Below are 23,096 nucleotides of genomic sequence, written 5' to 3'. Positions count from 1 at the left end.
AAAAGAGCAGCATTGACAAAGGCCTGGAAGAGATCCTGATACGTTCATGGAACGGATCCCCAGATTCATGGCCCTGATTCCCTAGAACCTATTCATCTTATAACTTGGTACTCTTTGAGCAACATCTCCCCATTTCTCCTACCTGGCAGTCCCTGATAATTACTGTTCTATTCTGTTTTTATGTTTTTGACTTTTTTAGATTTTGCACATAAGTGAGATCATGCAGTATTTGCCTTTCTGTGTTTGGCTTATTTAGCTTAGCATAATGTTCTCCAGATCTACCTATGTTGTTTCAAATCCAAGATTTCTCCCCTTTTTAAAGCTGAGTAGTTTTCCATTGTATATGTGCACCACATTTTCTTTATCCATTCATCCGTTGATGGGCACTTAAGTTGATTCCATATCTTGGCTATTGTGAATAGTGCTGCAATGAACATGAATGTGCAGATATCTCTTTGAGATAATGACTTAATTTTCTTTGGATATACACCTGGAAGTGGGATTGCTGGATCAAGGTCCAAAGTGGTGTTGCTAATTGCTAATCTCAAGAGAGGACTCCTATTACGTAGAGAATAGTAAAGATCATCACGATGTCAACCACCAGAAGCAGAAGTCCGTATACTTATGCCTACGATGAGATTCTGCATTCAGAAATGAACAAGAGGAAGGCCAATCACTCAGAGGTATTGCACTTGAAGCTTGATGAAAAACAAGGGTGAGACTTTGGGTTGTATCCTTCAGAAAGGGAGTAAGTGCCTTTAGTGTAATGCATGGAAGATAGTCATATTAGATTAGGGAACATGCAAGTAAGTAAATGGAAAGAAGGATGCACGTGGATGCTGGGCATTTGGTGAGGGCTAAGGAGGTGGGAAGCAGTTAGACTATGAACGTCAGTGGTTTTGCATACCTTGTGTTTCATTTTCCCATATTCAGGTAAGATAAATGGCACTGTGATGACAATCTGTGCACAACGAATTTTCAATCATTTGGATTTCATTAGGATAGAGTCCTCAAAATTAGAATTGCTAAGTCAGAGCACACAAACTATTTCATTTATTTTGTGGCTCTAAATAAATATATGAAAACTGCTTCTTAAAAGGGTTGGACCAATTGACATTCTTACCAGTGACATAGGCGACTGTTCCTATATATTTCATCAACTATTTCTGAAGTTCAATGCTTCACAAACATATCTTTCAGCTTAGAGCATGTGGGCCAGCCTGTATGGTGATCCTCTGCACAGATTAAGAATCTTCCCTGAAAGGTTTTCTTGATCCATGTGATATAGTTGCACCCCCAAACAGGATCCTTCCCAAATTTCCCTCTGATCAGTTCTGCCACCTCCATCAGAGGGATTAATGCATTTATTTCTCTTCTTATGACAGTAATTTTCCAGCTGCAGTTCTGAGCATAATTTCACTTCTAGAGCTTTCCTATCTAGCATTTCATTCAATTCTGAACACCCTGAGATAGCAATTAACACATCCAAATCTACTGCACTACAAATGTGAGGCATCTCTGGATCCCAGTTAATAACATTGTGTTGTATACCTGAAAATTGCTAAGGAGTACTTTTTAAGAATCTTGACCACAGAAAGTAATGTGAGGTAATACATACGCTAATTGGCTTGATTTAGCCATTCCACAATGCATACATATTTTAAAACATCATGGTGCATATCATAAATATGTGCAGTTTTGTCAGTTTAAGTAAATAAATCATGAATAAATCAATAACATCTTACTCGGCTCTAATTATCTCCTAAATTAGAATGTTTTGAGTTTTAGAAACATAAACAAAGGTTTTGCACCTGAAACACTCAATGATATATGCTTATGCATGTCATTAGTCTAAAGCTCACAATCTGCAGAGAAGGAAATGGTATCCCAAAAGCTTAAGGGTCTTGCTCAAGTGTACACAGCTAGCTAGCCTAGGAGCTGAGACTAAAACTGAGATTTCTGGACTTGCGATGCCACTTGGTTCTCCCTATATATTATGTTACTGCCTCGCTTTGGCCTGCTTTACTCTAGGCTAAGCAGATTAACTCCCTCAGACCTGGCTCTTGGTCTTATCTTGACTGGGCATCAGGCACAATTTCCTTGAATCCAGCTAGAAACTGGATCTTTGGTGGCTCCTAACTCAGCAGTTGCTCATTATCTGGTCCTAACATCCAGAAACATCCAGCTTTCTGCTTCTTTCTTTAGGCCTGGTTAAAACTAGTTACTCTCAAAACACAGACAGATCTCTTTCTCCCTGAAGACCCTTCAGGTCAGGATCTTGGAAACACCCTTCTGTTTTGTTCTGTTTTCCTACCTCCAGCTTGCCCTTCGGTGCTTCCATCCTCTGCCTGAGTATAGTGTCAAAAAACTGCAGGTCCAGGGATGAATCCAGACTTAGAGCTGCCATTGAAGAATCTGGCAGGGAGGAGAGGGACATCTTTTACCAGTCTATTACTTCCTAGTCTGATACTGGAAACCCTAAGATCAGTGCCTCTTAGATTTCTTTTGGCCACAAGCAACCATGGGAAACTGATGAAAGTAATAGTCTCTCTCCCAAATTCACAGATGCACAAAAATTAGAGCTACAATTTCAGGACCTTCAAAGGCCATCTGAATCCTAGCCGTGATCTGTAGAAAATTGTCAAGAATTTGATTACAGTGGTTACTCCCTAGTCTTAAGCAGATATGCTTTCCAATAATTATGGGGAGAATTTGAATGTTGCAGGTTACTTCCTTGTTTCAGACAAAATGTGTAATTGTTGTGTCTGGAGTGGGAGGTGGGGGGATCTTTTTTCATAGCAGGTTTCTTCCTAGGCTCATTCACACTTCCTAGGCTTCCTGAATAATTGGGGAGATGTTATCACAGTAGGCAGCTACATATAGTATCTACTGTATCTACTGCTACTGTATCTCTCAGGCACAGGATGCATTGTTCTATGCTGTCAAAAATAGTTGCAGGCTCCAGGACAGACTATAACATTGTGAGCAAAAAGCTGCTTATAATGACTTCCAGTTAGCTTTTAATATTACAGCTGGAGTTAACTCACAGTTACGTTTGCCAAGGGTAGCAGAGCAAGCTTGCCAGCAAAGTCCTACACTGTAGCCTTTCCCCCTTGTTATGGCTAAATCCCTGAAAATCGCTGTGGTAAAATAATTTATATTTGAAGGACTTAGTGGGTAAAGTAGAATCAGAAACCAAAGGACAAGCTGTGAGCCTATAAAAGTTCTTAGAAACTGTTTTTGACTTTCACTAAAATGAAAGTTAAAGACAGAACGCTACATTTAAAAAGTCAATATTTTACATACTTTTAAAATTAGAAATAGTCATAAACAATTCTGTATAATTTCCATCTACCATCATTCACTCATTAGAGCATTTTCAGGAATGATTTCTTCCTGTTTTATCTTTATTGTGTTATCTTTATTTTAAAAGTTACACTCATAATAATTTAATTGTATAGAAGTGTTATAAAGTAAAAAGCAAAAGTCTCAAATCTCAATCCACACTCAGAGATAACCATTATTAATGGAAGAACATTCGGACTTTTTACATTTTGGCTTTTTTGTGTGTGGAGGAGGAATCATTTTCCAGCTTGATGGTTTTCACAGCTATGATTTTGAGGCTGCTGGATTTTAAGGCTCCTGTGAAGCTGGGGAGAAGGGAACGGGGATAGTTCAAGTTAAAAAGTCATAAGCCTTCCTACTCTTACAGAGACTCAGCAGCTTTTGTTTAATAAAAACTTCTCAGATTCTTGCAAACCTTTGGTTAATTTCCAGACTTCTAAAATAGTTGATTGTGACAATTTTTGCCAGTATTTGCATTTTTTTTAAGGAGGAACAAGTTTATGAAGGGTTTCACCCTGCCATTCCAGACTTTACACCACTATCCAAGCTTTTTGTATTTCTCTCTTTCAAAAAATATGTTTGCCTTCATCGTCTGCCAATTTCTGGCCCCTCTGCCATGAAAAGAAAGGGAAAGTTTGCGAAACTGAGATACAAGGAAATTATAGCTTTGGAGTCAAATTGACCCAGATGTGGATCCTATCTCCACCACTCAGTCGGATTGTGATCATGGGCGGGTAGTTGATATTCCCAAGTCTCCAGCTCCTAACTGGTAGAGAGTAGTAATAATACTCACCACAACCTGTCTGTGAAAATCAAAGTAAAGCTTTTGGTACAAGTCCTAGCAGATAGCAAATGTCTAACATATGGTTTAAGTGTCTTAATTGCATGTACCCAGAATCTTTTGGGATTGAATTGCAATGTATGTATATATTATCTATGTGTTATATATACTATTATGTATATTATATATATATATATATACACTTTACATGTCAGTGTCAGCTTTGAGCACCCAAACTTTTAATACTTCTTTCATGGGAATTTAAAGAATTACACATGACCTCTGCTTCTTAAACTAAGTACCCTGAAAATAATGTACCCTTTCCTTGATGACTGAAGATCATCTTTATAAATATTAATTATTCATACTAGTACTATTGCTAATTTATATGAATTCAATATGTAATATTTTTATCAATTATTACTTTTATGTTATTAATTTCAACTTACTATGTTTTTAGAGTAACGAATGTGATGGTCTCAGTTCATTCCTTCACTGTATGGTCCCAGCCTACGTTTTTGATAACTTTTCTGCTCCCTTATTTTATCTACAGTCATTCTGGGAAGGATTTCAGTTGTTCATATTATTTCCTTGCCTCACTGCCAGTGTCTGCCTGACACTAATGACTAGCTCATTTCCTGAGTTTGCTTAGTATGCCCTTCTTCATCTGCCTTTGTGACCATATCTACAACCCAGCCAAGTTGTAGGCATAGCAAACACAAACATTAGAGGGATAAAGGAGTTTGAACTTTGTCCTGAAGACAGGAGGTGAAATAAGGATATGTTTATGGTGGGAAGAAGGATTGAAAGAGGAAGGATAAGGTTAGATTGTGTGAGAGTACATCACTCTGTCAACAGTAGAGGATATATCAGGTTGTGAGATCCTCAGGTGGAAGAGAGGGAGAACAAGTGGTGTAAGGGCAGCAATTACCTTTTTTTTTTTTTTTTTTTTTTTGTGAAACGGAGTCTCGCTCTGTCGTCCAGGCTGGAGTGCAGTGGTGAGATCTCGGCTCACTGCAAGCTCTGCCTCCCGGGCTCATGCCATTCTCCTGCCTCAGCCTCCTGAGTAGCTGAGACTACAGGCGCCCACCACCACGCCCGGCTAATTTTTTGTATTTTTAGTAGAGACGGGGTTTCACCGTGTTAACCAGGATGGTCTTGATCTCCTGACCTCGTGATCCACCCGCCTCGGCCTCCCAAAGTGCTTGGATTACAGGCGTGAGCCACCGCACCTGGCCAGCACTTAGCTTTTAATGGATCTTATAATTCAAACTTTATCATTAGTTGATATTCTTTGTTGAAATATATTGGAGAGGGGAGTGGCGTGGTCATATTTATGTTTTCTATGGAACACCTTAACTGGGATGAGGAGGGTGAATTTAGCATTGGTGGGGACGGGGGTGAAAACCTGCCAACAGGGACAGTAACAAAAAACTTGCAGTGACATAGGGGAACATAACGTGTATCGAAACCAAGTTAAGGCTGATGAGGATGAAGTGTGGGGTGGATTTTTGAAACTGTAAGAAGTGAAGTCTGTCTTAACTACTTTTCCTGGGGGAGTGGGATGCAGCTGACTCAGAGATGTCTTCTGACTTTCTAGGTAGATGGTGGTGACATCACTCAAGAGAGGGAACCAAGAAAGAAGAGAGGGAATTTTTTTTTTTTTTTTTTTTTTGAGAAAAGACAAGTTCAACTTGGGACATTTTGATTTTTTATATTTGAGTGTGCCATAGGCAGTTTAGAGATATGATCAGAATCTGCTTGGTTACCATGTCTAAGGGCTGGTCTTCAGCTTTTCAGAGTCATGAACACATTTTGCAAGAGCCAAGAGTTAAGCCAAACTTACCAAGGATTGATTTTCAAAGTAGAATGCCAATCAACTTTCAATGAGAACTATCATGGTCAGGTTAAGTTAGCAACCTGGATTAGAAAGCAGAAAGTATTGTTAAAGGAAAGGGATCCAAGGACAGGTCTATTTTAATAGTAGTTGGGACATAAAGGCCTCAGGAGCCCCAACTGAGGCACAATTGATTTAATGTCTTTGTCTAGTAAGTAGCACATTCAGACTTCCTCAGGGACAGTATCTGTTCTTTTTCTTCCTGTGCTTGAGCCATAGTTTTTAATTTCTTTGCATGCATCACATATTTTTGGTGAAAATTGAACGTTTAAAACATTATAATGCAGTAACTCAGGGAATCAGATTCTCTCTTGCTCCGGGACTTGTTGTTACTGCTTATCGTGGGTTGTAGGTTTGTTTGTTCTTTTGTTTGGTGACTTTTAGAAACATTTTTAAAGACGCTATTCTTTGTTGTGTGTGTTCACTAAAGTCTTTGTTCTGTTAGCTTAGTGGTCCACTAATAATAGGACCGAGATTTCCTTGCACGCTAGGAGACAAAAATAAAAATAGCAGCTTGTCTTGTGTTACAGTTCTGACCTAGCCTACACTATATGCTTGTGCAGAGCTTAAACGTCAGCCATAGGTGAAAGATCAAGGTCTTCTCAGGTCTTCTTTGAGTATCCATCCATTCCTGGGCCAGTGCATGGGCTTATAGAGTCCTTAATGTACTCAGGAGCTTTACAAAGCCTTCAGTCTCCTTTCTATCTTTTCCCCTAGCCTCTTATTTCCCAGGCTTTTTTGATTTGTCTACTGCTTGCCCCGTCTGTTATCCCTTACATTAGATAGCTAAGAGTAATACATTTGTTTTGAAATTAATTCATCAAACTCTTCTCAGAAGGCTGCTGCAGCCCTGAAAAGTTTCCAAGGCAGATAAAACAGAGGCATGCCTCTGCACTGATCCCTTAGGGGGCCATGCTGGGGTTTTCTTAGCTACAGTTAAATGATGCATTTAGTCTATTCTGCAACTGGCCATGGCTTTAAACAAGTCTTTAACGTAGGCTGGTTGCCATTCCAGTATAATTCACTTGAAAAGCAGTAGCAGTCAGGAATTGGAGCATCCTGGATGGGAGACAAGGAATCCAGAGCCTGGATTGGTGTGAACTTTTTATGCTCTTCACTGAATTCCCCCAAGACATCTGTAGAAGCTTGTTTGACTGTTCACCGAATGAGAGTGGTTAGCTATGCCTAACAGGGCCATCAAGGAAGGGCTCTTGGAGGGAGGACCCTTAAGTTCAGCCTTTAAACATGATGGAGAATTTTCTAGTTGAGTCTGAAAAGGTTGAGGCCAGATGTGGGAATGTCTTCCTACCATATAGAAGGAACAACCAGAAAAGACATGGAAGCCTGAAATACCTTATGTGCTTTATGAAATGTAAGCAGTTGGCTGATTCTTTTCCATACAAAACCATGGCAATGTCTGAGTGTCAGGACCATGGTAAGGAGGTGTATGGCCCTGACCTTACAGCCTCCGAAGAGAAGGTCTTGGTGGCCGACAAATCTGGAGATGTGCACTCCTTTTTGGTTTCAGAGCCACACAGATGTGGCAGACTTGACCTGGCACACCTGTCAATGTTGTTAGAGGTGACTGTGAGTCCTGATAACTGATTCATCCTCACTGCCAACCGGGATGAGAAGATCCAGGTCAGCTAGGCCACAGCGCCTCACAGTATTGAGTCCTTCTGCCTCGGGCACACAGAGTTTGTGAGCCGCATCTCTGTGGTGCCCACTCAGCCCGAACAGTTTCTTGTCCTCCTCCAGGGACTGCACTCTTAGGCTCTGGGAGTACAGAAGTGGTCCGTCAACTGCACTGCTGTCACCTGGCCAGTCTGCAAGAGCTGATGGGCCCCTGGGGCCCCAGAGGTTTGTCACATCCTGGATCACGTTCTGGTGCTAGGAGAACTGCATGGCACTTCTGTGCAACTGTATTCCTGTAATCCACATCTTCCAGCTTGATGCTCTCAGACAGCTAACTTAGTGTACAGGCAGCATCTGTCATTCTAACACCAAGTGTGGGATGTGGCTTTCGAGGAGACCCAGGGGCTGTGGGTGCTGCCAGACTGCCATGAAATCCCCCTGGTGGTCTGCAGGCCTGTGGGTGGCCAGTGGCATTCTGTTCCTGAATGCACTGTGTTAAAAAAAAAAAAAAAAAGTCTCCAGTGTTATTCGTGGGAACTGGACCATGCTGGAAGGCTCTAACATCACAGATGCCAACTTCAGCAGTCTCTATAAGGCCATCTTCGATAACATGATCTTCCATCTGAAGAAGAAAGAGGAGAGACTGCAGTAGCAGCTAGAGAAGTCCCCCACCTGGGCCCCAAACCAAAAAGTTGAGGCCGAGTGAGGTGGCTTTGAGTTGCTGACCTTGGTGGTTGGTAGTGCCTCTCACAACCCTGAAACAGCAAAAGCAGTTTTTATTTGTTCCCTCCTCATCCTGACATCTCCCTTTAAGAAGGAAAAGATGACATTAATTAGGTCTGACCAGCTCAGCTCAGTGGATGGAATGGTCTCCTGGGCTCTAGAATATTCTGTATCACTGAGCATAGGCTCTTGCCTGGTGTCTGTGCCCCCTTCTGGTTGAAGAGAAGCTGTCCAGGGCATTAGCTCAACTAAGAGACTATGGGGCAGAGTGGAAGTGCTGGAAGCATTTTATCTTCATGTTGAAGGCAATCTGCTAACCTGTAGCAGTGGCAGTTTTTGATTTTTCTACCACACTTGTGATGATGTTCATGCTGGACATCTTCCTCTAAGATGTATAGGCAGACATTTTTGTAGTGGCATGGAGGATGTTTTCATGTTGTTCTTGCCATCTCAGGTGGTGTGCTGCTCTCCAAGTAGCCACTTGCCACACAGGGCTATTGAAACTCAAATAGAACTAACTCTTCAGCCATCCCCAGCTCCAGTCACACTTCATGTGCTCAGGAGCCGCATATGGTGAGTGGCTCCTGCGTGGGAAGTATAGAAACATGATTCCCGTGTCACAGGGAGCTCTCTCTGGCAGCACTGGTGCAGAAGGTGAACTTGTTTCAGCAAGTGTGAAGACATGTGCCCTGGCTAGAAACCCAGTTTTAGAGGGAAATGATCGAGAATATCGTATTTATTACTTTGATTTGACCTTTGCACACACTACAGAGCAGCAGCGGTGTCACTGAATTCCAATCACCTATCAATAAGGATGAACTTTTGCGACTTTCTGGAAATCTTTGGCAGCAATATATGGAACTAGACTCAAAACATATTGAGCAAAACATTTGGGCGCATGCACTGTTTGTGACTGAAGTGTTCAGTTACAAACTGAACACTTTTGGGAGGTGATTTGGGAAGAAAGATTCTGTGATGGTTTGGCTTCTAGATACATCAGGTAATTTGTTCATTTGAGCTTCTACCCACTCTCCAGTGATTAAGTTTCAAACACAGGAATGACTATACATGTTGGTGATAACTTGGGTGTGGAGTTTTGCTGGGGCCTTAGAAACAAAAGCTGTATCAAAAGCTGGAGTGCTTCAAGTTTTTCATAAGTGCCTTGTTTTCCTAAAAAAAAAGTCATTCTTATTTTATTTTATTTTGATTTTTTCCGTAAGTTATTGCGGTACAGGTGGTATTTGGTTACATGAGTAAGTTATTTAGTGGTGATTTGTGAGATTTTGGTACACCCATCACTCGAGCAGTATATACTCTGACATGTCCAGCATGAACAGCATTACGAGTATGGTAGAAAAATCTACAGCTGCCACAGCTATCGGTAGTCTTTTATCCCTCGCCCCCCTCCCACCCTTCCCTCCAAGTCCCCAAAGTCCATTGCATCCTTCTTATGCCTTTGTGTCCTCATGGCTTAGCTCCCACATATCAGTGATAACATACAATGTTTGCTTTTCCATTCCTGAGTTACTTCACTTAGAATAATACTCTCCAATCTCATCCATATCGCTACAAATGCCTTTAATTCATTATTTTCTATGAATGGCTGAGTAGTATTCCATTGTATGTACATACCACAGTTTCCTTATCTACTCATTGATTGATGGGCATTTGGGTTGGTTCCACGAACTTGCAATTGCAAATTGTGCTGCTATAAACATACATGTGCAAATATCTTTTTTATAAAATGACTTCTTTTCCTCTGGGTAGATACCCAGTAGTGGGATTGCTGGATCAAAAGGTAGTTCTACTTTTAGTTCTTTAAGAAATATCCACAGTGTTTTCCATGGAGGTTGTACTAGTTTACATTCCTACTAGCAGTGTAGAAGTGTTGCCTGATCACCACATCCATGCCAGCATCTACTGTTTTTTGATTTTTTTATTATGGCCATTATTTCACGAGTAAGGTGGTATCACATTGTGGTTTTGATTTGCATTTCCCTGATCATTAGTGATGTTGAGCATGTTTTCACATGTTTGTTAGCCATTTGTATATCTTCTTTTGAGAATTGTCTATTCATGTCCTTAGCCCACTTTTTGATGGGATTGTTTTTTCCTTACTGACTTGTTTGAATTTGATGTAGATTCTTGATATTAGATTCCTTTGTCAGATGTATAGATTGTGAGGATTTTCTATAAAAATTCTAGAAGATAACACTGGAAAAATCCTTCTAGACATTGGCTTAGGCAAGAATTTCATGACCAAGGACCCCAAAGCAAATGCAATAAAAACAAAGATAAATAGTTGGGACTTAGTGAAACTAAAGAGCTTTTGCATCACAAAAGGAACAGTCAGTAGAGTAAATGGACAACCCACAGAGCGGGGGAAAAAAGGCATTCATGATGGTGCCTCAAAGACCTTCACAGCCTGTGAGAAGTAAATCTGTTTCCCAAGGCACCTTTCTGGTAGTTTGGCAGCTGAGCAGATATGGAAAGAAACATGACTTCCTTAAAATATTTCAATTCAATCAGGCTCCTAAAATGTAACCTGTGGATATAGTTTGAATATATGTCCCCATCAAATCTCATGTTGAATTGTAATCCCCAATGTTGGAGGTAGAGCCTGGAGGGAGGTGTTTGGGTCATGGGGTAGATCCCTCATGGCTTGGTGCTGTCCTTGCAATAATGAATGAGTTCTCATGAAGTCTGGCTGTTTACAAGTGTGTGGCACCTACCCCTCCCCACAAATCTCTCTCTTGCTCCTGCCCTGACCTTGTGACATGCCTGCTCCCACTTCGCCTTCTACCATGGAAAAGCTCTCTAAGGCCTTCCCAGAAGCAGATGCCAGCACCATGCTTCCTGTATAGCTTGCAGAACTGTGAGCCAATTAAACTGCTTTATAAATTACCCAGTCTCAGATATTTCTTTATAGCAATGCAAGAACCACCTAGTATACCTGTGTTCCTTAGGACACCAGCATAGAGATAAAAATAGGGTCATAGTAATGATGAACTCAAATCAGTACTTTTCTGACTGAACCTGCTTTGATGAAGCCCCAGATCCCCTCCCTAATGCCTTCTAAGTACTTTTTGGTGTATCTCACAGATTTCTCATGTGTGCTCTGAAGAACAGTTCTCTTCAGCTCCAGCTTCCCCTCACTGTGGTCATCCATATCTCTTGGTGCTGACAACAACTGCTGCTGTACCAAAGACTGTGTCAAGGGCACACTCTCCCATGACTACAGTGGTCATTAGCACCTTGCCCCATAGCCGAAGAAACAAATAGAAATATGTCATTGATACCATACTTTTAAGTACAAACATAGAAGATGGGTATTTAGGATTGAAAGGTTTTGTTGCCTGTACTTTCTAAATGTGTTAGGAATTTGCTGGTCTAGGGCAGAAGTGGAGAAGACAGTTCTGGGCAGGCACAGCCAGCAAAGCCAAGGTGAACATTTTCAGGCAGTCACAGTATTCACAGATGAGTTATAGAGATATAAAATCCTCCAAAGCCAATGGAATGACAACAGGAACAATTCTGAAGGCCAGGGAAGACCAAGAACTTAATGTTTAGGCCTGAGAAAGTGTGTGAATGTGAAATGGATTCAAGTTTATTATTTTAAGAAATTCAGTCATGAAAAAGTGGTAACACAGAATTCGGTAGTTTGGAAAGAAGTACTAATATGCTGGGACTCAAGAATTTAGTTCTGACTTTGCCTAAGTTCTGTGCCTGAAATTTTACGTAGTGTCTGTTCCAAGACTCCCTAGTACCAGACTTGATAGCAATGCTTCTCCACAAACTACCCGTGGCTTTTCGATTTTCAATCCAGTATAAACAAATAGTTTTGTAAAGTACTTCAAAAATGAATTACGAGAGTAACAACCATTTAGATGGCCACTTTTTTTTTTTTTTTTTTTTTTTTTTTTTTTTGGCAGAACCAGTGCCTCAGCCTCTTAAGAAGCTGGGATTACAGACGTGCGCCACCATGCCATGGCTAATTTTTGTAATTTTAGTAGAGACGGGGTTTCAACATGTTGCCCTGGCTGATCTGATCTCCTGGCCTCTAGTGATCTGCCTGTCAGCCTCCCAGAGTGCTGGGATTACAGGCATGAGCCACTGTGCTTGGCCTAGATGGCTACTATTTTTTAAAACCCAGAAAATAACAAGTGTTGATAAAGAGAAATTTGAACGCTCTGCTCTGTTGGTGGGATTGAAAAATGGGAAAACTGCTGTAGAAAACAGTATGAAGTTTTCTCAAAAAATTAAAAATAGAATGACTGTGTCATCCAGCAATCCCAATTCTGGATATATAGCCAAAAGAATTGAAAGCAGGATGTCTTAGTCTATTTGCACTGCTATAACAAAATGCCTCAGACTGGGTAATCTATAAATAACAGAACTTTATTTCTCACAGTTCTGGAGGCTAAGTTCAAGATCTAGGTATCAGGATTTGATGTCTGGTACAAAGGGCCTACTCTCCACTTCTACCATGGCACCTTATTGGTGCATCCTCTGGAAGGACAAATGTGGTGTCCTCACATGGCAGAAGAAATGGTAGACAGTGAATCAACTCTCCAAGCTCTTTTACAAGGGCCCTAATCTCATTCATGAGGGTTCTACCCTTATGACTTAATCACCTCTTAAAGTCCCCACCTCTTAATACTATCACATTGGTGATTAAGTTTTAACATACAAATTGGGAGGAGGCTCATTCAGACCATAGCACAGGGTCTTCAAGAAATATTTACATGCCCCTGTTCATAGCAGCACTAGTCACTGGAGCCAAGAGGTGTAAGCAACCCACATTTGTATGGACAGGTGAATAGATAAACAAAATGCAGTGTATACATAACAATGTATTATTATGCAGCCTTAAAAAGGAAGAAACTCTTTTTGTATGATACATTATGGATAAACCTTAAGGATATTATGCTAAGTAAAATAAGCCAGTCACAAAAATACAAATACTGTATGATTCTACATATATGAAGTATCTAAAGTAGTTAAATTCATAGAAACAGAAAGTAGAATGGTGGCTATCAGGGACTTGAGAGGGGGGAAAAGGAGAGTTATTGTTTAATGGGTATGAAGTTTCAGATATTCAAAATGAAAAAGTTCTGGAGATCTGCTTCACAGTAATGTGAATATACTTAACATTACTGAATTACACACTTAAAATTATTAGATGGTAAATTTCGTTATGTTTTTTTCTACAAAAATATTTAAATATAGCAGCTCTCTATTTAAAGATATGTTTAACCTGCCAGTACAAAATAAAAAATTGAAAGACAAAAAAGTGAATTATAAGATGATAGAAAGGAATTAACTCAAAATAATAAAGGACATTCATGAAAAACACAAAGCTAAAATAATATTCAATTGTGAAAATCTGAAAGCTTTCCCCCTAAGATCAGGAAGAAGACAAAAATGCCCACTTTCACCACTTCTATTCAACATAGTACTGAAAGTTTTACCCAGAGCAATTAGGCGACAAAAGGAAATAAAAGGCACACAAGTTGGAAAGGAGAATGGGAAACTATGTGCAGAGATAGGATCTTTTATATAGAAAATCCTAAGAAATTCTCAAAAAAAGTAGAACTAATAAAAAATTCAGCAGAGTTGCAGAATACAAGATCAATATGCAAAAATCTGTTGTATTTTTATACACTAACAATGCACAGTCTGAAATGGAAGTTTTAAAAAATTTCTATTTACAATGCTGTAAAGATAAATTAAATATATGGGAATAAATTTACACTTGATATGCAGCTTACACTTGTATACTGTGTAACCTTTTACTTATACAGTGAAAACTATAAAACATTGCTGAAAGAAATTAAAGATGACCTAAATAAATAGAAAGATATCCTGTTTGCACGGATTGGGAGACAATGTTAAGGCAGCAAGACTGCCCAAAATGATCGACAGAATCAAAATGCCAATGGCCCTTTTTCTTGTAGAAATTGAAAAGTTGATCCTAAATTTTTAAAGGAATTGCAAGAGACTCTCCAAATAGCCAAAACAACCTTGACAAAGAACAAATTTTGGGTACTCACGCTTCCAGATTTCAGAACTTATTACAAAGTCATAATAATCAAAACAGTGTGGCATTCATGTAAGGATAGACACATAGACTAATAGAATAGAATAGAGAATCCAGAAGTAAATCCATACACCTATGGTCAGTTGCTTCTCAACAAGAGTGCCAAGATAATTCAATAGGGTAAAGAGTAGTCTTTTCAAAACATGGTGCTGGGATAGCTGGATGTACACATGCAAAACAATAAAGTTGGAACTCTGCCTTAAAAACCATACAACACAAAATCAAAATTCATCAAAGACCTAAGTACTAAAGCTAAAACCATAAAACTCTTAGAAGAAAACATAAGGGTAAATCTTCATGATCTTGGATTGGCAATGGTTTCTTAGATAGGATAAAAAAGCACAGGCAACAAAAGAAAAAAATAGATAAACTGGACTTCATCAAAATTTTAAGACTTTTGTGCATCAAAAGATATTGTCAAAAACTAAAAAGACAATCCACAGAATAGGAGAAAATATTTACAAAGTGTGTATCTGAGAAGGGTCTAGTATCCAGAATATATAAAATAGTCTTACCACTCAACAATACAAAAGACAAACAACGAATTAGAAAATGGGTGAAGGACTTGAATAGACATCTCTCCAAAGAAAATACACAAATGGCAAACAATATATGGAAAGATGCACAATGTCATTAGTTATTATGGAAACAAAAATAAAAACTCCGGGGGGATACCACTTCACATTTACTAGGATTGACAGAAAAGAAGGAAAACACTGTTGGAAAAGATGTGGAGAAATAAGAACATTCATATATTGCTGGGGAGAGGTAAAATGTTGTAGCTGTTAAGGAAAACTAGTGTTTCCTCAAGAAGTTAAACATAGAATTACCATATGACCCAGGAATTCCACTCTTAAGTATAGACTCAAAAGAACTGGAAATAGGTGTCAAACAAAAAATTGTACCTGAGTGTTCATAGCAGCACTATTCATTCACTACAGCCAAAAGGTGGAAATAAGACAAATGCTTATCAACAGATGAATGGATAAATACAATGTGGTATATCCATACAACAGAATATTATTCTGCCATAAAAGGTAATGGAGTACTGATAGATGTTACCACATGGGTGATCCTTGAAAACATTATCCTAAGCGAAAGAAGGCAGGCACAAAATATAACATATTGATGATTCTATTTTTATTAAATATACAGAATGAACAAATCCACAGAGATGGAAAGCAGATTAGTTGTTGCCAGGGACGGGTGGGAGAATGGGAAGTGACAGCTTAATGGATACAGGGTTTTTTTCAGGTTGATGAAAATATTGTGGAATTAGTGATGTTTGCACAACATTGTGAAGGTACTTCATGCCATCACATAGTATGCTTTAAAATGGTTAAAATGATAAATTTTATGTTATATGTATTTTGCCACAATAAAAAAGAAGATTCCAGGGCTCTCCACTCCTGTAAAGAACAAAAGTCTTTCTGTACAGTTTCTTTAAAAGATCCCTGAGGATGCCATGGCAACAGTGTAGAAGTGTGCAGTACCCATAGTTGTTCATGCTTGAATGTTTACGGAAAGACAGGATCCAGGCTTGTTTACTCTAGTTAATGTTAGGGTAGAGAAACTGCTGTGTGCCCTTTTTAATGGCGGAGCTGCTACCAGGCACCCCAGGATAAGAATTTTCCTCATTTTGAGAGTTGTCCCTCCAGGTCCTTAGAGGTGACCCCTACTAGAAACATTGGAATTATTATGCAAATGAGAACCTTACCGACAGGTCATGAGCCATTTATATTCCCTGAGGTGGAAGGAACAATCAGTCCTTATCTAACTCTTAGAACTTTCCAAATTTGGGATGTATCAGTGGGGTTGTCAGAATTCTGAAACAATGCACAAGATTCCTGCCCTGCTCCTGGTATACATACCTTGTATAATGTCCTCCTTTTGGGTGTGGACAGAAACCTGTGAATGTATGAGATGTCATTCCAGTGATTAGGCCACTAATCAGTTGACTTTGAGTTAATTAAAAGGAGATTATCCTAGGTGGGCTTGACCTAACCAGAGTAGTCTTTAAAAGAAAATGAAGCTCAAAGAGACTTGTTCCTGATGACCTAGAAGGAAGAAGACAGTCCTGCTGTGAATGTCTATGGAGGTGATGTGGCAAGGAACTGTGGGTGACCTCTAGGAGCTGAAAGTGACCCCTGGCTGATAGACAGCAAGAAAACAGGGACCTCAGTCCTAAACCACAAGGAAATGAATTTTGTCAACAATCAGTGAGTTTTGTAGAGGACACTGAGCCTCATATGAAAATTGCAGCCTTGACCAAAAACTTGGCTTCAGCCTAGGTTAGACCCAGAGCACAGGACCTGGCTAACCTGTTCTCAGACTCCTGACCCTTGTCCTTCTTATCCTTGGTATACCCCTTTCCCTACCAAGGCCCTAGTTCAGAACTGATACTCCTAATCAAACACATTTATGGGGCTTTGCAATAATTCAGTCAATTTTCATAAATCTCTTCTAGGATCTATGGAAACCAGAAGAAGATTTTCACTCCTAGTAGTTGTTGCAAAATGGTCACGGGGTAAGGAAATAATTTCCCCTGCTGGAGTAGCACTTACTTCCCTACCCCACCCTTGGGATATTAGTGGTCCCACATAATTTACAGAAGCCTGGAGAAATTATTCTTGTTCAGAAATCATTGTTCTTCAGCTTCATCCAGGGGCTACAGAGATTTCAGCAGCCACTTCCATGTTATTCTAATAACTTCATACAGACATCAAAGGACACAAACAACTCTAAGCTGTTCATGTCCCAAATCACACTCTGCCTTGTATGTGGAAATCTAGCAGGAATACCCAAGAGCACCTTGGACCTATCTCAAATTCTTAAAACTTCACCAGAGAGATGAAGGCTTTTTCTTCTGCTGATCAGCAGCAATAGGTAGCTAGTGAAAACCTACTCTAGCTAATCTCACCACCCTAAGAACCACAGCCTTCTTTCCAGCAAAGTAATGCATCTTGTATTCGTAAATTCTGTATTGTTTGGGCCATTAGATGTATATATATTGAAGGCCCGTAAACATTCAAATTTTGTCAGACTTCTTTTTTTACTTTCACAATTGAAGAAATGCATGAACTTGAGCTTTGGAAATGCCTCATAGCAGTTCCTTAACATAAATCACTGGTTTCCACCAAATCATGCCTATAAAAGCTTCAAGTTATTTTATAATGTAGGGTGCTCCTCTCCTGATACACACTCACATCCCATTTATGCTGGGAAAAATATCTGGTAGTAGCCAGAGGTTCCTCCCAGCCTCTCCTGCTCAGTGGATGCTGAGAGTCCTGAGGCAAGGTTATCATCACTTAGATGTTGAGATTTCACAGAATGACACCTAGGGGGACATAAGAAGTTCTGGGATTGTTTCCTTCCTTCCTTACCCCCATCTGCTGATAGATGCACTTCAGATCACTTCAGATGTGCATGGAGCCCAATTAAATATTTAGTACCAGTCTGCTGCTGGCCACAGGGTGCCAGGAATTTATAGAGGCATCCTCCTACAGTCCTGTGGGCCACACCATACCTACCATGACCCTCTGCTTCTTTTCTCACCCAAGTCAGTGTGACCCAACACAACATTCCTGGCCTCAGCTGGGGGTCAGGAGTTAAGAAAACAAGGCTTTCTATTTTAAAGTATTCTATTTTCTATTACGTTTTAAAATGGTCTTTAGAAGGAACAAGTTTGAAATGTCTATTGTTGCTGGTAGCTGCTCTGCCTCACAGTTTTGGCAGAAGCAGAAGCTGGTGATTACATGTCCAAAGAGTACTCTAACCAGGAAGCAGGAAAAATGGACAGCAGTCTCTACATTGCTCATCCTAGTCCTTGCCAGATACTGGAATCCCAACCTTGAACTCCAACCAGTCTTGAGACTTCCTGATGCCAAGTGCCTATCCTCCTAGACCTTTTTCCTTTAGGATGTCAGGCTCATCAAAAATAGTTTCTAGCAAGGACAGGAGTGAGGAATGTGTTGAGGGTAGGGAAATAGGGAGTGGAGACAAGGTTTGACCACAGTTCTAGTGGAACTTGGTGTTAGGTAGGTTTTACAGTCTGAATATTTGTGTCCCTCCAAATTCATATGTTGAAATCCTAACCCCCAGCGTGATGGTATGAAGAGGTGGGCCCCTTGGGAGGTGATTGGGTTGGGTCATGAGAGTGGAGCCCCCATGAATGGTATTAGAGTCTGTATAAGAAGAGACATGAAAAAGCTTTCTTTTTTTTCTATCTCTCTCAACCATGTGGAGAGAGAATACAGCAAGAAGGTGAAGGTAGCCATCTATGAACCAGGAGGAGGGCTCTCACCAGAGGACGACCATGCTGGTACTCTAATCTGGGACTTCCAGCCTCCAAAGCTGTGAGAAATGACTGTTTGTTGTTTAAACAAACAGTCTATAGTAATTTGTTATAGCAGCCTCAGCTGACTAAGACAATAAGGAAGTAAGTCATGGATTTACCTACAGGAACATGAGAGAGGGGCCCTGTTGTGGGCACCAGGAATAAACCTGGGGCTTTGTCCTAGAAACAAATCATGATCCCAACCTCTGGAACTAGAAGACGATCTGCCACAGGGTGCAATCAGCAAGAATAGGGCAGAAATCCATGCAGTGAAAGCCAGACAACTTGGCTATTAGCCTTGGCTCTCCCACTCAAAAGTTGTATGACTTTATGCACAACATTATGAATCTCACTTAGTTCTCTTGTAAAATAAAGAAATTCACTTATGTCAGTGGGTTTCAGCCTCTGGAGCCCCAACCTACTACAGGGCCATGCCTCTCAAACTTTAATATATACATAAATCACTGGGAGATCTTGTCAAAATCCAGGTCCCGGTTCAGCAGGTCTGTGGTGGGGACCTCAGAATCTGCATTTCTCACATGCTCCTAGATAACTATGTTCTGCTGGTCTCTGGACAACACTTTGAGTAGCAGGCAAGCATAGAGGACCACAGAAGTGTCTCAGTTACCTATCTGCTGGTAGGGATTGAAGATTAGAAGTCATCACCCCCTCCCCGGTTTTAGTAGGAGTAGCTTGTCTTTGGTTTGTGTTACATTTTAGGGCTTCACCTAAGATTCTATTTGAAAAATAAAAAGAGCTTAAAAGCAATGGATTATAGCCCTTTCTCAGGGGGAGGGGGGGTAATATTTTAAATTTTATTATGGAAAATTTCAAATATACACCAAATTCAAAAGTCTAAGAAATTCCCATATAGGCACTACCCAACGTCAATAAGTACATGTACATTTCCCTTTATATCCATCTGATAAGAACTTAAATAACAGAAAGAGAAGCAAACAGATTATCTTTGGGCTGGGATTCAAAATTCTTCCCAGTACAAAGACAGCCTGGCTCCGGAGCCTCACTGGCAGGGCTGCACTTCCAAGTGGGGAGTAAATGGGCCTGGTTTAGGGAGTTATCAGGAAGCAGGGACAGGAAACAGCACAAAGCATTCCAAGGCCTTCTCTCTGGCAGGGGAAAAGGCAAAGTCACAGGAAGGAATGGAGCCGGGGCAGGAATGTGGCCAAGCTCTTCTCCTTAAGTTTTCCTCCTGGAGGAACTCGTGAGGAGAGACAGCAGCAAGACGCTTGCTTCAATGGCTGCAGGAAGCCAAGGGTTCAGGCACACACAGACAGAGCTGGGGACTAGCAGAGGAAGGCTGTGAGCTTCAGGAAGGCTCACTGTTGATTTCAGCTGGAGTACAACCATCAAAGTCAGAGAATGGCTATCTTTTCCAAAACCAGAAACAATGCTGATGGGTAGAATGCCCCCTATTTTCTGCCTTCTTTTTTCTCTTCTTTTTCTTAAGCCTTCTGTGTCCACTACCCCTTCTCTGCAACTGAGGGCTGGCACGTAACAAATAGATGAACAAGGTGCAGACGAGGCTGGATAAATATCAGTTGTTTTCACGCGCAGGAGCGCTCACAGTGGTGCTTCTGTTTTGCATATGACTACAGCCGATTCCATGTATGCAGCCCTCCCTGCGTACCAGACACTTGTATAAGCACGGCTGTACTTGGTTTCCATGGCAGCCTGCAGGGTGGATGCCTATTTGATGTCCCCAAGACACAGCTACAAGTAAAGCTAAAAGCTAATAAAGACAAAAAAAGACTAGTACTTCCATGTGGCAAGCACTGCTCTGGGCTGAATAGTGTGACCCCAAAGTCAATGTCCACCTGCAACCTCTGAATATGACCTTACTTGAAAACAGGGTCTTTAAAAATGTAATTAGTTACATTTACATGTAGTCAAACTGGATTAAGGCGGGCCCTGAATCTAATGAGACTGCTGTTCTCATAAGAACAAAGACACGGAGACACACAGGAGAGAAAGCCATGTGATGATGGAAGCAGCAATTAGAGTGATGCCTATAAGCCAAGGATCATTAACGATTGCTGGCAGCCACCAGAAGCCAGGAAGAGAGAGTGTGAGTGACCTGCCCAATGTCACCCAGCTCATAACCTGAAAAGCCAGGATTTAAGCCCAGCTGGTTTCTCCCTCCAAAGCCTGCTTGAACCACAGGGTGCCTAATTTAAAGCATGGAACTGACTGTCTCTCAGTGTTTACTGGTGTCCTGAGAAGGCCCTTGTGACTTTTCTGGGTATCTGGGTCTCCAGTCCTGTTTGCACATCTCTGCTGTAGTGTTTGTAGGAATCAAAAGCACGTAACAACCTCATGGGTGCTTATTTGCTTAAGATCAGGCACCTCGTATAACTTTTGAAAACCCATTTATCTCATTCTTATGGTTTGTTCAACTACAGAAGGCTAATTTTGTCAAAGCTGTTTGGTGAAATGCTCTTTTTCCCAGCTCATCTGGCTTGCACTAACAAGAATAGCGTCATCTCTTGGTCACTCCCTTGAACTACATCCAAACGCCCTTGGGAGGGTATTGCTAAAGCTTTCAGCAAGAGACACAGCCACCACTGCACCTCAGGCTTTGATAAGCGAAAGAGAAGAAAGGCCATGAGGTCATGGGACACAGGAAGGGAGTAAGGGAAGCAGGTGTCAGTGTGAGGCTGCAGAGCCTCAGCTTTAACCATTTTGCTGTGATTCCCAGGATAATATGATCTGACAATTTACTACATTTGACAATGGACCTGCAGTGATTCCCAGGTGGCATGAATGTGGCTAGTTGCTGTCACCTGAAAATGTCATAGAAAGTGAGAAACTAGGAAGTGGAAGAGAGATGAGCCTGCCAGTTTCAAATGTTGACAGGCACTGTGAACGTTGTTTCCCCTTTATGTACTGCTGCGCCCATGGGGCAGAGAGGGAGGCAGGTGCAGAGGGACACAGTGACATGCCCATGTTCCCAGAGCTGGTGAACCAGGAGCTGAACCTCCATGCCAGCCTTTGAGCTCCCAGGCTGGCCTTTGCCTTCTGCACTCCCATAAGCAAAAGCCTATGGAAGAAGGAAGTGGGAAAAAGAGTATGAGAGACACAACAGAGGGTCTGGGGTGAGGCTTTGCATCACGTCTGAGCAAAAACTGCTTTAACCAGCACTCAGATTTGCCATGGTGTTCACATGGAAAGCCCTTTAGAAAAGACATTCCAGGACAATTGCATTGAGTGCACTTCTAGAGTATAAGTGGAATCACTTTCCAGCCATGGTGTCTGGTATGTACATTGGGGTTCTTGCTGCATGTGCCCTGACATTTATTTTTAACGTTCATAATTTGAAAAAAGAAATCTTTGGGTGCCCATCTCTGAGAACTGGGAAGGCCATCTTGCAGCTCCGCAGGACTGGGCGGTCTATTTTTTTTCTGAGTTAACTTTTGCCCTGGAGGTAATGATGACACCCATACCCCATACTATTTCTTTGGTAGGGGGAGTTGCAATCCTGTTGGCAGAGCCTGCATGCACACCTTGGCTCCTACTCAGCACTCACCTGTTCCTGTAAGCTCCTCCTCTAACTGCCCACAGGGAATCTGTGCCTGGGGCCCACCACAGTGTCAGATGTAAAAAGGGATCAGGGAACAGGCCAGGAGTCCCTTGTCAGGGTGTCCTGAAAGCCTTCCCTGGAGCACAGAGCGTGGCATGAATTGGTGTATATTTGTGTGGGTAGGGAAAGAAGAAAGATTTGGTTAATGAGAGGACCCCTGATATCTGTGGGAAGGGGTGTTGTCAGTGGAAAAACAGCTGCAGTTGTTACAGATGGACTCTGGTGGCCAGGGAGAGGGAGTGTGCTGTTATGACAGCCACAGAGGGAACCTGCTGAGAAAGGGCCAGTGGCAGGGCTTGGGTCAATCCAGCCTCAGGGGACCTGGAGGACTGCTCTGCAGAACTGGGAGAGGGCTCGAGGTTCAGCCTGATCTCTAGGTGGCTGAGTGGAGCAGATGGCAATAGTGACTTGTGTGTGCCACCAGCAGCATGGCAATGGAAGGAAAGCTCATGGGGTACAGCCTGCATCAAGACTGTCTATCTCTGCAAGTCTGGTCACCCTGCTTGTAAGACTCAATGTCTGTTCTCCATGAGGTCATATTTGGAATGTTGTGGCAAGTGACCAAGCCCCCTTGGCTGCTGTCTGGGATCCTGTTTGCCCCTCCGATCCTCTTCCTGGGAGGAACTGAGAATGTGAGATGATGTAGGGTTAGGTCCGGGGGCAGGCAGTCATGTGTTTGTA

General features: G+C 41.4%; 1 pseudogene; it reads left to right on the top strand.

The window, feature by feature from the left end:
- Positions 1-883: 883 nt before the first annotated feature.
- Positions 884-8,364, top strand: LOC112615276 (annotated as a pseudogene).
- Positions 8,365-23,096: the final 14,732 nt, after the last annotated feature.

This window comes from Theropithecus gelada, chromosome X, assembly GCF_003255815.1.
Source record: "Theropithecus gelada isolate Dixy chromosome X, Tgel_1.0, whole genome shotgun sequence".
Taxonomy (NCBI): Eukaryota; Metazoa; Chordata; class Mammalia; order Primates; family Cercopithecidae; genus Theropithecus; species Theropithecus gelada.
The sequence above is the reverse complement of the archived record's forward strand: the minus strand, read 5'-3'. Positions and strand labels throughout refer to the sequence as shown.